The 15,568-nt window shown below is 47.4% G+C and overlaps 1 protein-coding gene and 1 long non-coding RNA gene across 2 annotated transcripts in view; both read right to left on the bottom strand.

Moving 5' to 3' along the window:
* The window catches only part of LOC114592531 (uncharacterized), a 35,483-nt gene that overhangs the window by 9,510 nt on the left and 10,405 nt on the right, over nucleotides 1–15,568 (bottom strand). The window lies entirely within an intron of this gene.
* Nucleotides 6,445–11,091, bottom strand: LOC144326692 (uncharacterized). Its single transcript, XR_013391668.1, has 3 exons — nucleotides 10,425–11,091; nucleotides 8,471–8,644; nucleotides 6,445–6,528 (listed from the first exon to the last, which is right to left on the bottom strand). It is a non-coding gene; the product is annotated as an uncharacterized LOC144326692 (long non-coding RNA).

Genomic DNA, 15,568 nt, shown 5'->3' with positions numbered 1-15,568 from the left:
AAGAGTTTTAGAATTGATTCATGAGTTTGGTCGGGTGGCGGGATTTAAATTAAACAAGCAAAAAACCAAGTTTTTTGGGGGGAAATCGACACCTTTGGAATCAGAAAGGTTTCAGAAAGAGACAGATCTAAATGTGGTTAAAAAGGTGAAATACCTAGGGGTTAATATGACTGCCAAAAATCTGAATTTATTTAAGGACAATTATGAAAAGTGTTGGTTAGAAATCAAAAAGGACTTGGAAACTTGGTCAAGATTGAAACTTTCCTTGTTGGGACGAATTGCTGCCATAAAGATGAATGTGTTGCCAAAGATGTTGTTTTTGTTTCAAACCCTACAGATTGTGGACAGGGTGGAATGTTTCGGAAAGTGGCAGAGAGACATTTCTAAGTTTGTCTGGCAGGGCAAAAAGCCCAGAATAAAATTCAAAATATTAACTGATGCAAAGGAAAGAGGGGGGTTTGCCTTGCTGGACTTAAGGTTGTACTATGAAGCTGCAGCTTTCTGCTGGCTGAAAGATTGGTTACTTCTTGAGAACACTGATGTCCTAGATCTGGAAGGGCTTAACAATGCTTTTGGATGGCATGCTTATTTGTTGTATGACAGGGTAAAAGTTCACAAAGCTTTCAGGAATCATATTGTCAGGAAAGCAATATTTAATGTCTGGATAAAATACAAAGACTTATTAGAAAACAAGACCCCCAAGGTGGCTGTCACCAATGGAAGCCAAGGCTCGGAAAAGACTCAATATGGAGGCCGAATGGCCGAAATATTGGGAAATAATAGAAAAAAATGGAGATACTTGGAGGTTGCAGAGTTTAGAGAAATTAAAGGACAAAGTGCGAGATTGGTTACATTTTGCTCAGATTAGGGAGACCTTTAACTTGGATTAAAAAAAAAGGTTTCCAGGTGGAAAAATCGAAACTAGAAACAGAATTGTTAGAACCTAAGACTAAGGTACTTTCAAAAATGTACAACTTGCTGTTAAAATGGAATACTCAGGATGAAACAGTTAAATCAGCCATGATAAAATGGGCACAGGACATTGGGTACAACATTATGTTTGCTGACTGGGAAAGGTTATGGACCACCGGTGTGAAGTTCACGGCTTGTAATGCCTTGAAAGAAAATATTATGAAAATGATATATAGGTGGTACATGACCCCAGTCAAGCTTGCAAAAATATACCATTTGCATGATAATAAATGTTGGAAATGTAAGGAGACTGAAGGAACATTCTTTCACCTCTGGTGGACTTGTCCGAGAGTGAAGGCCTTCTGGGAAATGATCTATAATGAGTTAAAAAAGGTATTTAGGTATACCTTCCCTAAGAAACCAGAGGCCTTCCTTTTAGGCATTGTTGGCCAGAAGGTGTTAAAGGACAGAACTTTTTTTTTGTATGCAACGACAGCAGCAAGAATACTCATTGCAAAATACTGGAAGACACAAGATTTGCCCACACTGGAAGAATGGCAGACGCAACTGATAGACTACATGGAGTTGGCTGAAATGACTGGCAGAATCCGAGATTTGGGAGAAGAGACAGTGGAAGAGGACAGGAAAAAGTTTAAAGACTATTTACAAAAACATTATAAGCTGTATGAATGCTACGAAAATGCACGAAAGGAAGCAACATGGCATCAGCAATTTAGTTGAAAGATATATGAGAATAAGTGGAATTTAAAGATAAAGATGAAATTCGAAGTAATGCTATGTTTAAAACAAACAGTTAAGTATTTGATAAAAATATATGAGAACTATAAAATAAGAACTGAAATAAGGTAATAAATTGCTGTATGTAATTTTATTATGGAGAACGCAGGAAAGGGAGATGTGAGGAAGTCCAAATTGTTATGAAAAAATGAGGCTGTGATTTTTTTTCTTTTTTATTTTATGTCTATGTCTTTGTTCACTTATGTTTCTTTTGTCTGCTACTTTTTGGTGAAGGTATTGTATACGTATATGTTTGGTGATTTTCTTTTCTGTTTAAAATTTGTAATAAAAATATTTTTAAAAAAAACACAAGACATCCGGATTGAATCAACTGTTTCGAAGAGGAATCTTCATCAGCTGATGATGAAATTGAATACATTACATATAATGAATGACAACAAAAATAATACCGAGCAACCTGCATAGTAAATAATGAATAAAGAATAAATAAAGAATACATACCAAATAATTTTAGACAGAATATCCATATAGGTAAATGTAATACTTGTGGATGAGAGCACACTAACCAATGTAGCTAACTGATACTGATAAAATAGATGTATAGAACTTACCGTATTTTTTGCCCTATAGGACGAACCGGCCCATAGGACGCACCTAGATTTCGGGGGGGGGGATTAAAGGGAAAAAATTTATTCCCCCCCCAGGCGCGGGGCTGGGGAAGCTCGGGCTTTGGCAGCTTTGGCATCGCTCTGGGAGCTTGCGGGGCTGGAGGAGGGGAAAGAGGAGATCCCCCCTCCCCCAGCCCCCAGAACGGGACCCAGAGCCATGTGAAAGCTGCGTGCAGCTTTGGCATCGCTCTGGGAGCTTGCGAGGCTGGAGGAGGGGAAAGCCCTCCGCCAGCCTTCTCCCACTGTCCCCCGAGTTTGCGGGGCTGGCTAGGGGGAGGAGCAGGCTTCTCCCCCCGCCAGCCTTCTAGCCAAGTCGGGGGACAGTGGGAAAGGCGCGCTGCGCCTCTCCCGCTGTCCCCCGAGTTTGCGGGGCTGGCTAGGGGGAGGAGCAGGCTTCTCCCCCCGCCAGCCTTCTAGCCAAGTCGGGGGACAGTGGGAAAGGCTCGCTGCGCCTCTCCCACTGTCCCCCGAATTTGCGGGGCTGGCGATGGGGAGGAGCAGGCTTCTCCCCCCCCCGCCAGCCTTCTACCCAAGTCGGGGGACAGCAGGAAAGGCGCGCTGCGCCTCTCCCACTATCCCCCGAGTTTGCGGGGCTGGCGATGGGGAGGAGCAGGCTACTCCCCCCCGCCAGCCTTCTAGCCAAGTCGGGGGACAGTGGGAAAGGCTCGCTGCGCCTCTCCCACTATCCCCCGAGTTTGCGGAGCTGGCGACGGGGAGGAGCAGGCTTCTCCCCCCGCCAGCCTTCTAGCCAAGTCGGGGGACAGTGGGAAAGGCTCGCTGCGCCTCTCCCGCTGTCCCCCGAGTTTGCGGGGCTGGCGATGGGGAGGAGCAGGCTTCTCCCCCCGCCAGCCTTCTAGCCAAGTCGGGGGTCCCCCGAGTTTGCGGGGCTGGCCACGGGGCTCTCCTGAAGCCTGGAGAGCAAGAGGGGTCGGTGCGCACCGACCCCTCTTGCTCTCCAGGCTTCAGCGAAAGCCTGCATTCGCCCCATAGGGCGCACACACATTTCCCCTTCATTTTTGGAGGGGAAAAAGTGCGTCCTATAGGGCGAAAAATATGGTAAAAGGTTATCCACAGGTGTGGGAAATAACAAATATTTAAGGACAATGCAAGAAAATGTAAAGGTACAGAGTACCAAATCTGGCATCGCAACGCAAGCTGAAACCATAAAGTTACAGACTTTAAATAAAACAGTTGAAATCTAGCTCTGAATTCAACCCCCCTGGATGTGTGGATTTGAATAAATAAATCAACCTAGTTTCTTGTTGTCGCAATAACCTCTCGTAATCTTTCCTGATCCCACGTTTTCTCTGGTTGACCCATAGAACCGTGTATAAATCTATGTCTGAATGATGGTATTTGATAAAGTGTTCAACTAGGGGTGCCTCTATTACTGCATTTCTTATACAGGATCGATGTTCACCTATACAAACACCTACCGCTTGTGTGGTGGATCCAATGTACAAGAAGTTGCAAGGACACATAATTAAAGAAGATCCCGTGACACGAGTATTAGACAATGTAAGTAACTGAGCTCTGATCCACAAATATTACATTTACCTGTATGGATATTCTGACTAAAATTATTCTTCATTTATTATTTATTCATTATTTAATTTGCAGGTTGCTCAGTATTATTTTTGTTGTCATTCATTGTATGTAATGTATTCAATTTCAACATCAGCTGACGAAGCTATAATGTCTTGGACATCATCCATTGAAAGGCGTTGTGGTGTTCCCCACCAGCAATCCATTACATTGACTACTTCTTGGTTATGGACTGAGATATATATACCTAGACAGCATCTTAAAAAGTAGAGACACCACCTTGCCAACAAAGGTCCGTATAGTAAAAGCTGTGGTTTTTCCAGTAGTGATGTATGGAAGTGAGAGCTGGACTATAAAGACTAAACGACTAAACAACAACAACATATATATTATTTTGAAGTTAATGATTTTAATATAATTATCTTGAAATATTAGGAGGTTTGTTGTTGTTCATGCTGTTAACGATACTCCAATAAATTTCACTTTATTCTTTATCACCAATCCACTCACTCTCTGTAATTCATATTTTGACTGTGCATCCATGCTTTTCACTAACACCTTAGTTTCCCCTCTATTTATTTTAAAACCTGCAGCATTTCCAAGCAGCCTTATTGCTTCTAATACACTACTAATCCGCCTCTTTCTTTCACATCTGTTAAAATTTTCTTTTTTATCCTTGGCTTTTTCCCATTCCAGACAAATCTTGATATTTCTCTCTGCCATTCTTTGAAGCACACATTCCCTGTTATTACTGGAACAGTTTGGAAGAGAAATAACATCCTTGGAAGTACATTCATTTTTAGAGTTGCAATTCTTCCCATTAAACAGAGATTCATCCTGTTCCATGTTTCCATGTTTCTTTTAATTTCCACCTAGCCCAAAACCAAACCTTCACAGAACTCGCCATGATGCTAGAAGCTCAAAGGTTTCGTGAACCCATCTGCCAGGTTCGTACGGCTTGGACAGTACTGCAACTTCACCAAGCCTGATTGGACACACTGACACACATTCTGGAAACATATGTCCAGATGTTTGGCCTTAAATTGCCCAGACTCTGCCAACTTCAGACAGGGTTGATTGTCTTCCCAAACAGTGCTGGGCAAGCAACATTCCCCACAGATTTTTTGAACCAGACAGCTGTAGAACTCCAGTTCCCGGCACAGCTCTGATAGTGCACTGAACTCAGCTTCAGTAGAGGACAGGGCAATGAGACTCTGCTTCCGGAACTTCCACCCAACTAGAGATTCCCCAAACTTTATGACCATCCCAGATATGGACTTCCTGTCATCCAGATTTGCCCAGTCGCTATCTGTCCAGAACGTGAGCTTAGCATCACCTGTAGCTGACAGTTTGAGACGGAGGTTTTTGGTATCCTGCAGGTATCTCAGCACCCACTTAATACCATTCCAGGCATTTACACTAGGTTTTGTAGCTTCCCAAGAGAAGCCCCATTTCTAAAGATGGCGAACTTCTTCGTTCACTCTAAATAGGGGGTTCTGAAGTTTGGCACAAGGACACAAGCATTGCAGCCAAACACACGGAAGAAATGCACCTTGGGCTTCTTGCTGTGCAGCAGAAAATAGGGTGTGTCCCCACAACAGAACAGAACAAACGATTCAGAGTGAACAAAGAAGTTCGCCATGCTTCTCCCCAAAACCTCCGGGGGTGCCCAGCATCAAAAAGCAAAGATCCGGACATCTCCTGAAGCGTTCTGTTCCTGCGTTCTGCAACGCCATTCTGTTGGGGACCGTGCGGAACTGTCAGCCTATGACATATTCCCTTCTGGCAGAAGAAACTGCAGCACAGACCCGGTGAACTCCTCATGTTGGGGAGAAGCATGGCAAACTTCTTCGTTCACTCTAAATAGGGGGTTCTGAAGTCTCTCCCCGAGCTTTGAAACTCTGGGTCTTTGCAATGTTTCTTCAGAAATTCCTGTACCTGACTCTCTGACATTAATCTGAACCTCTCTCTTCTATAAGTAAAGGAAACTCCCTCCGGGAATTCCCATTTGTAATTTATTCCTGCTCCTCTTAGAATTGACGTCAGGTTTCAATACCTCCTTCTCTTGACTCTCAATTTAAATGGGATTTCTTTAAAAATGTCAACTTTCTGCCCTTCAACCACCAGGTCATCCTCAAAGCTTTCTGCATTACTGCATCTTTCCTTTTCCTTGTTGTAAAAGTCAAGAGTATGTCTGGTGGCTGTCTTTTCTCTCTTGAAGCTCGGGTCCAAACTCTGTAAACATTCTCAAAACATTCTTCCATTCCTTCCTGTATCCCCATCCATTCCCCCAATATTCCACCCAGATAGCTAGCAAGGCCTTGCTCCTCTTCTCTTTCCAATAACCCTCTTATTCGTACCATGTTAGCATTCAATTTTAATTGTAAAAGTAAATTCTGTTGTTCCAGTTCATCCTGTCTTTCTGCCAGGCCCCCTATCGCCCCAACCAAAGCCAGTTGATCTTCCTTTAATCCCTCAGTCGACTCTACTCTTTTTTCTAATCTTTCTACCTTTACCTCCAAAGCATTTACTTTTTCATCCAGTTTATCAAATTTCTGCGACAATACTTCCTTGGTGTTCTCTATGTCTGATCTTCCATCCATAAATTGTTTGTTCATAGTCTGCTCCAGCCCTTTCCTGAATTCTGCAAAATGTAAAGCCATAAGTTCAGCCATTTCTGTTTTTGGAGTTTTTTCTTTCTCTTCTTGTACTGAACCTCTCCTTCTTTCTGATACTCTCTGTTTTACTGGCTCTTGTTTAGATTTCTCTTCCATGTCAGTTCTCAAAACAAACTGTTCCCAAACACTTCTGTCTCAAGGACACTTCAGCCCTCCTGTCTTTTTCTCACTCTTGCCTTGTATACAACAGTTCTCCCACCAATCCAATTCCCACACCCTTTTAAACCAAACTGTAACACTTTCAAACTTACAGAATTATAAAAGTTCCACAATATCCAAGAGAGCGAAAAGAGGGCAAAATCACTTTTATATACAATCTACAAAAAAAGCAGGCCACAACAAAGGTCTAATAGTTACCATTGTTCAAACTTACTGTTACATTGTCTCTTGATTATGATTAGCACTTGCCAAGCTTCTAGTTATATTATAATCCACAATGCGTCTTATAATCCAAAATATTTCCACTCTTGAGTCCAAAAATTTTCCAGACGTATTTATAATTCAAATTAGAGTTGTAATCCAAATGGTAATTGTAATCCAATATACTGTGTCCAGTGTATAAGGCGACGTTTGAACCCCGGGAAATTTTCTCCAAAGTCGGGGGGCGCCTTATACGCCAGGTATGGGTTGCGCGGAACAGAGCCCGCCCCCTGTTGCTGCCCAGCGTATTAGGCAACTGGGCTTCTAAGACGAACCTCCAAATTGCAGCTGCTAATAAGCCAGAATCTACGGTATATAGGCTATTTCTATCAGTTTTTATTCAAATACAGGCCCCGTCCCCGTTCCCCCCCTTTCTCCTACTAAGGCTCTTACCAGGGACTTCCCCTCCCTGGGATTACCTCCCAGTTATGGAAAAGTGTCCTCCTGCCAAGCTTTGGTAGGACTTGCCAAGATCCAGGGTCCTTTTTAGAGGTTTTTTAAAAAAGAATTTGCAATGTTTTCAAGCCTTTCAGTGCTTTCATTCATAAAATCTGCATCCCCATTCAAAAAAACAGAGTACTCCAATCATTCCTGTATCTTCCTTTTTAGGAATCAAAGAACAAAGAGCTACAGTTTCTTCTTGTATCCAGAGTACATAGTGTTAATAGGTAGCAAAGTAACAAAGTGCAGTTTAAAAAGTATCTAAAGACTGATGTGTCTCCGAAGGTTTTCTTCCCATTCACAAGCCTGTAATGCAAAATCTTCCCTTCAAAATACGGAAGTTCACTTCCTGTTTAGATTCCGTCTTTGACAAATCTAAATTAAATCCAATTCTTTTTATTTTGTAAAGTCCATTGTTGTTGACAATGCCTTTTTTCCTTTGAAAGTCTGCTGCTTCAGGTGGCGATTTGTGGTTTCGGGTTTCTGAGCTGCGCTGGAGCCATGGGCAGGCTCAAGCCACTGTCTCCCCCACCCCCACCCCCACTGGCTGCCGATGCAACGTCGGGGCTCTGGCAATCACGGCAAGCCTCTTCACGCCCGGCTGGTCCCCTCGACACCCCACTACCTGTAGGGCACTTTTTTTTGGGGGGGGGGGTCTAACCCTGGCACTCACTTCCACTGCTCAAAAGCCCTGGTAACGGTCGTCTTTTAGACAGACGACTCACACCGCCTCGCCATTTCCCTTCGCAGACAAATTGGAAGCCCAGAATCAGGTTACTTTCAAGAGTCACGACTTCTAATGCGAAGGATTGGTAAGTTGTCTGACATTGGTAGAACATTCAATCATGGTACAGGTTTTAGACATTTTGAGTTGCCAATACATCACAGTGGTCGGAGAGCTGTGATGTATTCCTAGCTCAAATTGCCTGCAGATGTCAAAGGCACAGGCAAGCAGGTGGAGGAGCCCAAAAATGGTGCCCCCCTGCGCAAGCCCCAATACCTCTCCGGCTCCATCCATGTCCTCATCTCCACTCCCCTGGAACTCACCAGATCTCTCAGAGGTCCCTGGGAGGGAACACTCAGAGGTTGTGCGAAGGGATGCAGGAGACAACCTGACCAGGTCAACCGTCCATCTTCCCCCTTCCATCCTGGCTAGGTTTACGGATTCAGTCTCTTTCATCCTTCCTGAGGAATCAAGAAGCCACAACAAGCTGCAGGGTCCTGGGAGAGAGGAAGAAACAAAGGGAGCCTCAGAGGCCCTGCAGGGATTCTCTTGCCCTAGATATTCTCCTGCCCCTGGAGAAGCACAAATGGGGCAGCCCCTTCCCAAGAAAAGCCCCATTTCTAAACATCTCCAGTGATTACAATTTCTTCTGTATGCTCCTCACCCCACTTGCAAGACTGGCATGGTCTGCACAGTAGTGACCTCAGAGTAGATCCCATTGAACTCAGTGGGGATAATTGAAAGAACTTGGTACAAAAACGAGTCACCGTTCTGTCCCCAAGCTTGAAAACTGCAACCCCAGAGCATGGGCAGAAAAGAGCAGAGTAGATATTACATGTAAGTGCCCCCATGCTAGGTGCTTTGTATGGAGAGCCCTGTTCACAATCTTTGAGCTCTCTCATCACAAGCCAGACAGATGTTGTGGCCATATTCGCCTCTGTCAGGGGTTGAATGAGGACCCAATCTGTATGTGGAAGCAAAAATGTGATGCCACATTTTTGAAAAATCAGGAAACTAACACACCCCTCCTCCTTAGATATCGTCTGTGCTTATACACCATCTTCGCAAGTCTCCAGTCCCAAAATGTGGCCCCCACCCTGGCACGGAAGCAATCAAAGTATAGATCTTCCCCATATCCTAAATCTGCAGTGTTCTTAAGGACACCAGGCATCTATATCCTCCAAAAACTCCAGAGGTGAGCTTTACGCTCCTCTTGTGACAAAATTCCCAAATCTTTGGGTAGCTTGATAGAACTAGTCTATTTTGAGATAGCACCAATGTCTCCTGTTAGTAGTAGGAGCCACACAATGACTGATAATCCCTCTTTTGTCCCAGAAGGTGGGGAGTAGGTGTCTTTTATCCTTGCTTTATTCTTCTTGATAATACATAAATAAATGTCCCCTTCTGTATCTTACATTTTTCTAAGAGAGTATTATTCACAATCATGCTTGTCATGTATAGATTATTTCCCTTTAGAAAAGCCTCTCCAATCCCTGGCTCCTACGGGAGGGAGTTCCAGTTTTACCTACACACTGTGGAAGTTATAAGTTTAACGTAAATAAAGCATTCTGCAATGGAGACAAGACTGGGGTTCCTCCTTTGGGAAGGGATGGGCGACCTGGGGACTCCAAAGGCTATGGGCTTGTTTTCTAATAGCAGCAGCAGCTGCAGAGAAACTCCAGGATGGGGAACATCCTTGAAAGCTCACTCTGGGATCAGAGAGAGAAACGTTTGCAGGCCTGCCACCCAGAGCCCCCTCCTTCTCCTCCCTGCATCGCCTCATCCCCTTCAGGACAAGATCTTGGGGTCCTTAAGGCGGCTTTCCACCCTCTCCTCTCAAGGAAGGCAGCTCCGTTCCCTTGAACCCTGGCAAGCCCAGTGCAGCCAGCTCAGCCCTCTGGCTCTCCCCTTTTCTCCACGGAGGAGCCCCAGGCGTGGCCCCTGCCCAGAGAGGCTTCCCTTGAGGCTCTGGGCTGGAGACCTGAGCTGATCTGGAGGAGGATCTGCCCGGGGGAAAGGCCGGCCTGGCAGGGGCTCCTCCACTGGAAGGGGCATTCTGGGCATGCCCTCCCCCCCCAGACCCCTCCCTCCTTCCCCAAAGAGGATGCCAAGGAAGAGCAGAGCTGCAGACCCCCTGGAAACTCGCCCCCTCCCAGGCTTGGCAGAGAGGAATGGGGGGGCAGGACCCTCTGCTCCCAGACTTGGGGGTCTCCCCCTGCAGCCCCGGGACCCCCTTCTCCCATGGGCACCCCAAGGGGGAAGAGAGAGGAGACTCACCGGATTCTTCCCAGGAGGGAAACCGAGGCAGCGCGGGGAGGAGACAAGAGGCAAAAGACGGGACTGGGCACGGAGGGAGGGGATTCTGCTCTGGAGGACCCGCCCCGCCTCTCTACTTCCTGTCCTCTCTAGGACTCCGGCTCTGTTCGATTTAACCCTTCACAAGCTGAGCACAGCCCCCTGGCTGGCTGTCTGTCCTCCTTCCCTCCCAGAATCCGGGTGGTCCAGGGCATGTGCAGAGTTCTCTGTGATTCTCGGCTCAGAGGCCCTCAAGACAGGAGCTTTATGCCCTGCCCCCAGATGGGTGGGGTATAAATAAAATAATAATAATGCTTCGCCTGCTCACTAGCAGAGTGAAAGTCTGTTGCAATATTAGGAGGGTACCTGAGAGAGACACGGGTCCCTTGGGAGCAAAAGCCTCCGCTGGTAAAGCAGGAGACTCTCGATTTGAGGGTCCTGGGTTCAAGCCCCACTTTAGGCACTGCAAAGGGTTGGACTGTGAATCTGTGAAATGCAAATAAATAAATCAGTACACTCCCCAGTTGGAGAACTCGCTCCAGACCTAGAAAGTGACCTTCAGCGGGGACAAAGGTCGGATTCTGCATTTAGGCAGGAAGACTCAGAGGCGCAAATGTCAGATGGGGCGCCCCCACCTGGCTGCTCTCCCTCCCGCCCCCGCCCCAAATTCTGGAGGGCTGTTGGAGGCAGCTTGCTTCCTGCTGTTTCCGATTCAACTTCAGAATCTTAGAATTCAGAGAAGCGTAGAATTCTGGAGCTGGAAGGGACCCCTGAGGGTCACCTAGTCCAGGCGGGGGAAGGTGGGGCGGCATGGCCAGGATCCGGGAGGGCGCGGGGAGGAGGGGAATGTGGCCCGGGATAGTCCCTCCCCTTTCCTGGAAGCGTAGTCCTGAAGAGGGCCCAGTGCTGCCCCTGGGGAAAGAGAGTGCCGCTGCCCCCCCTCCCGTAGGCCTCTTCGCTTGGGGGGAGCCTGGTCCCCTTGGGCTCTGCTTCGTCCCCAGCGATGCCCAAGGGGATCCTCCATGGACAGAGCCAGTCTACCTTGGAACGGGGGCGAAGGAGAAGGGGAGGATGCTCTTCAACTCCAGGAGGCTGGGCTAGGTGGGCCCTGGTCCTGATCCAGCAGTGCTCTTCTTATGGAGCCTCCAGGCCCACAGGCAGTCTACCCAGGCGTCTCTGTTCTGTGGGGCGTTGGGCTGCTGTGAGGACAGGAGGCTGGGCTAGGTGGGAGGGGTCCCCTTGGTCCGGACCCAGATGCTGCTGCTGCTGCTGCTGCTGCTGATTTGGGGCTCTCCTGAGGCCCTTCCGCTCCTAGAATCACACCCAGGGACCATCTAGTCCACCCCCTTCTTCCTCCTCCTCCCAGGAGCGTCATTTTCCTCCGGTGGCCAAGCTGGGCTGCTGGTTCCGGGAGGAGGCTGGGGGCAGAGGCTCAGTCATGCCCAGTGCCCTCAAGCAGCGCCCCGCCATTTTGTTCCTGCCCCCACCCAGGAGACGCCTGGAAGAATCTGCCCTGGAATCCAAGTTGCCCCCGGAGGTCGATGCCGGCCTGGTCTTCCAGTTCCTGGGTCTGGAGACCCCCGATGTAAGACCCCCACCCTTAAAATAAAAACCAGGCCCTTTGCAAAGCCCAGCCTGCCCCCTTCCCATCCCTGCTTCTCATTCACCTTGAAGCACCTCTAAATTCAGCCTCACTGTGATATACCCATTTCACAGGCGCCACAACTGAGGCTGGGAAACTGCACCCATTTCACTGTGAGGCTGATGCAGCATTGCCCAACCTGGGCATGAGTTAATTATTATGCCCACACACACACACCCTTGATTTGTCTCCTTTCCAGCACTCCTGTGTTAAGAAGTAAAATGAAATTAAATGATTCTCCGGATCTTCAGTGTCAGCAAACACTCCTTCCCCAATCTCTGTTTTTAAACCACCAGTGTCAGAATTGCTTTCTTTGGAGGTTTTCCAGACGGAGGCTGCAAGGCCAAATGTCAGGGATTCTTTATTGCAGGGGGTGGGACTAGATGTCCGTTGGGGTCCAACCTCACAGTTGTTTACTATTATTATTAGTTTCTTTTTAAAAGATCACTGTTGAACAACACTAAACAACAACACACTATATCATTATAAGAGTTAACAATTCCAATTCCATATATACCTATCTAATGTCTAGGTGATATTATTATTCAAAAACATGTATTTTGAGTCTTAGGCTACTATATTTGGTATAAATGCATTCCAACTCTACAACTCTTTCTGATCATTTTATAATGGCCCTGTAGCGGATCCCACCTCAAGCCTCCCATTAATAAAGTCACATTATGTCCCTGCTAATGGCCCCCAATGAAATATAGTGGATCCGCCTCACGGCACACCCATTAAATGAATTTCTGTCATTGACCACAGCATCTCTTGTGTGAGGGAAAACTTGGTGATTTAGAGTCTTGGGCTCAAGCTGAACAAACACGAAAATTTCTATTTACCCAGAAAAACCTGCTGTCAGGCGATGTCTTCTTTCTGACGGAAGTCAACTTATTCCTTCAACTTGGGAGGATGTCACGGCACTAAACGCAGCAGGACAGGCACAGCTTTTCTTCCGCTCCGCTTGCCAAAAAGCAGTTGCTCCACTTCAGGCAGATGTTCTGCTTTCTAGAAACGGGGCCAAATGTTCCCCTGGGTTTCTGCTCCTTCTCTCTCGCTCCTTCCCTGAGTTCAATCCTTGGGACGCAGCCCTGCTTCCATCACAGATTCAGACTTGGGGGGGGGTTGTGAGCGAGGGGCCCTTTTCCTCTGCTCTCCTCCCTCTCAGCCACTCATAACCCACCTACTTTCAGCAGCCAGAAACATCATAACCAGACACTGGAGAGACCTGTCAGGAGTAAGCATGGACCAATGGTACCAAATAGTATGGGAAACAGCCTTACTAGAAAAAATAATAAAAATGATTTGGAAGGGGGGGGGGGAAATGGGCTCTTCTTTTACATGCTGTGTCCCCTCCCCAACCATCTACAAACTAAACTTTTTTTATTTTTTTTTAAATCCTGTCATGTAAATGGATTTTTTGTATGTGGGGGTGGGGGTGGGATGGATGTTTGGTTGGGCTTGGGGAATTATTTTTTATTTTGATGTTTTTGTAATTTTTACATTTTTTGTTTGTATTGTTTTATTGGTTTTGTTTGTTTGTTTGTTTGTTTAAGGTGTTATTTTGTTCTTAAGGGGAGGGGTCAGGGCTGCCGGGGAGTGGGCCCCAGCCCACAAAATGGCTGGGGCATGTCCCACAGGGGGGGATGCACTGGGGCAACCGATCTCAGTGATCACGGGTAGGAGGAGGAGTTACGCTAAGACTAGACCATGTCATTACAGAGGGGGCAGGTTTAGTCGTTGTCTGAGGACTATTCCTGCCTCCGGGTCTGGTCCTGACCGGATGGATACTAGAATCATCAAGGGATACCCACATGACCTGAAAGTGTTGCTGTGCAATGCCAGGTCAATGATTCATAAGACCACTGCCATCCATGACTTGATCATGGATGGAGGACTTGACCTGGCATGTGTAACAGAGACTTGGTTGGATGAAGCAGATGGGCCTGTCCTTGCCGCTGCTTGTCCACCAGGTTTCTCTTACGCACAGCAACCCAGGTCATGTGAGCGGGGAGGGGGGGTTGCAGTGATTTTTAGGAAGTCATTAGTTTGCACCAGGCATCCTATTGGGAAGACCCAGTTTTCTGAGTGCATGTTCTGGAAGTTGGGCAGTAGGGGCAGTACAGGATTCCTATTGGTGTACCGACCTCCCCGCTGCACAAAGGATTCCCTGCCCGAGCTGCTTCAGGTTGTAGCGGATGTTCTCCTGGAGACACCTAGCTTGGTTGTCCTAGGGGATTTTAACATCCATGCCGACACGACCTTACAAGGGGCTGCTCGGGACTTCGTGGAAAGCATGGCCTCCATGGGGCTGTCCCTGAATAAGTCTGGCCCAACCCATAGCCGCGGACATGCCTTGGACCTGGTGTTTACCTCTATGGATGTTGGTGACCTGACACTAAGTAAAAGCGAAACGAAAGAAGTGCCATGGTCAGATCACTTCCTGGTGCAACTGGACTTCTCTGCGACCCATCCCCTCTGCAGGGAGGTGGGACCAATTCGGATGGTCCGCCCCCACCACTTAATGGATCCAAATGGTTTCCAGAGAGTGGTAGGGGATGCTTTATCCCATGTTGATGGCCTTTCAGCCGATTCCCTGGTGGCCCGCTGGAATGTGGAGTTAACCAGGGCTATTGACTGTTTGGCTCCGAAGCGCCCTCTCTAGTTGCATGGAGCCCGGACAGCCCCGTGGTTTTCCACGGATCTGAGGGCAATGAAACAATCGTTGAGACGGCTAGAGCGCCGGTGGCGGATAACTCATTCCGAATCTGACCAGACACAGGTTAGAGCTCAACGTCGAGCCTACCAAGTGGCGATAGCAACGGCGAAGAAGAATTTCTTCACCGCCTCTATTGCATCTGCAGATAACAGCAGCTTTTTCAAGTGGTTCACAATTTAGTGGAACCACCTGCGACATCGGGGCCCAGTACGGGCCACATGTTCTCCTGCAATGATTTTGCAAAGTTTTTTGCAGATAAAATCGCTCAGATTCGGGAAGAAGTAGACTCCACCGTGGGAGCAGGGCCGGGGCGGGAGAGTGCTAGAGTTCTGTCTAATCAAGTTGAGTGGGATCAATTCCAATCTGTTACCTCCGAGGATGTGGACAGGCTGCTTGGACGAGTGAAACCAACCACCTGTCTCCTGGATCCTTGCCCATCCTGGCTTATAAAAGCTAGTCGGGAAGGACTGGGTGATAGGCTTCGTGGGGTGGTGAATGCTTCCCTCTGTGAGGGAGGCTTCCCAGACCCGCTGAAAGAGGCGGTTATTAAACCGCTTCTTAAAAAACCATCTTTAGATGCGGCCACAATGGCCAACTATCGCCCAGTCTCAAATCTTCCATTCTTGGGCAAGGTGATTGAGCGAGCGGTTGCCGAACAACTCCAGGCACGCCTGGAAGAAGCGGACCATTTGGATCCCTTCCAGTCAGGGTTCAGGCCTCATCATGGGACTGAAACTGCCTTGGTCGCACTGGTTGATGATCTCC

This window comes from Podarcis muralis, chromosome 2 (assembly GCF_964188315.1).
Source record: "Podarcis muralis chromosome 2, rPodMur119.hap1.1, whole genome shotgun sequence".
Lineage (NCBI taxonomy): Eukaryota > Metazoa > Chordata > Lepidosauria > Squamata > Lacertidae > Podarcis > Podarcis muralis.
This window is presented reverse-complemented; position numbering and strand designations above follow the sequence as displayed.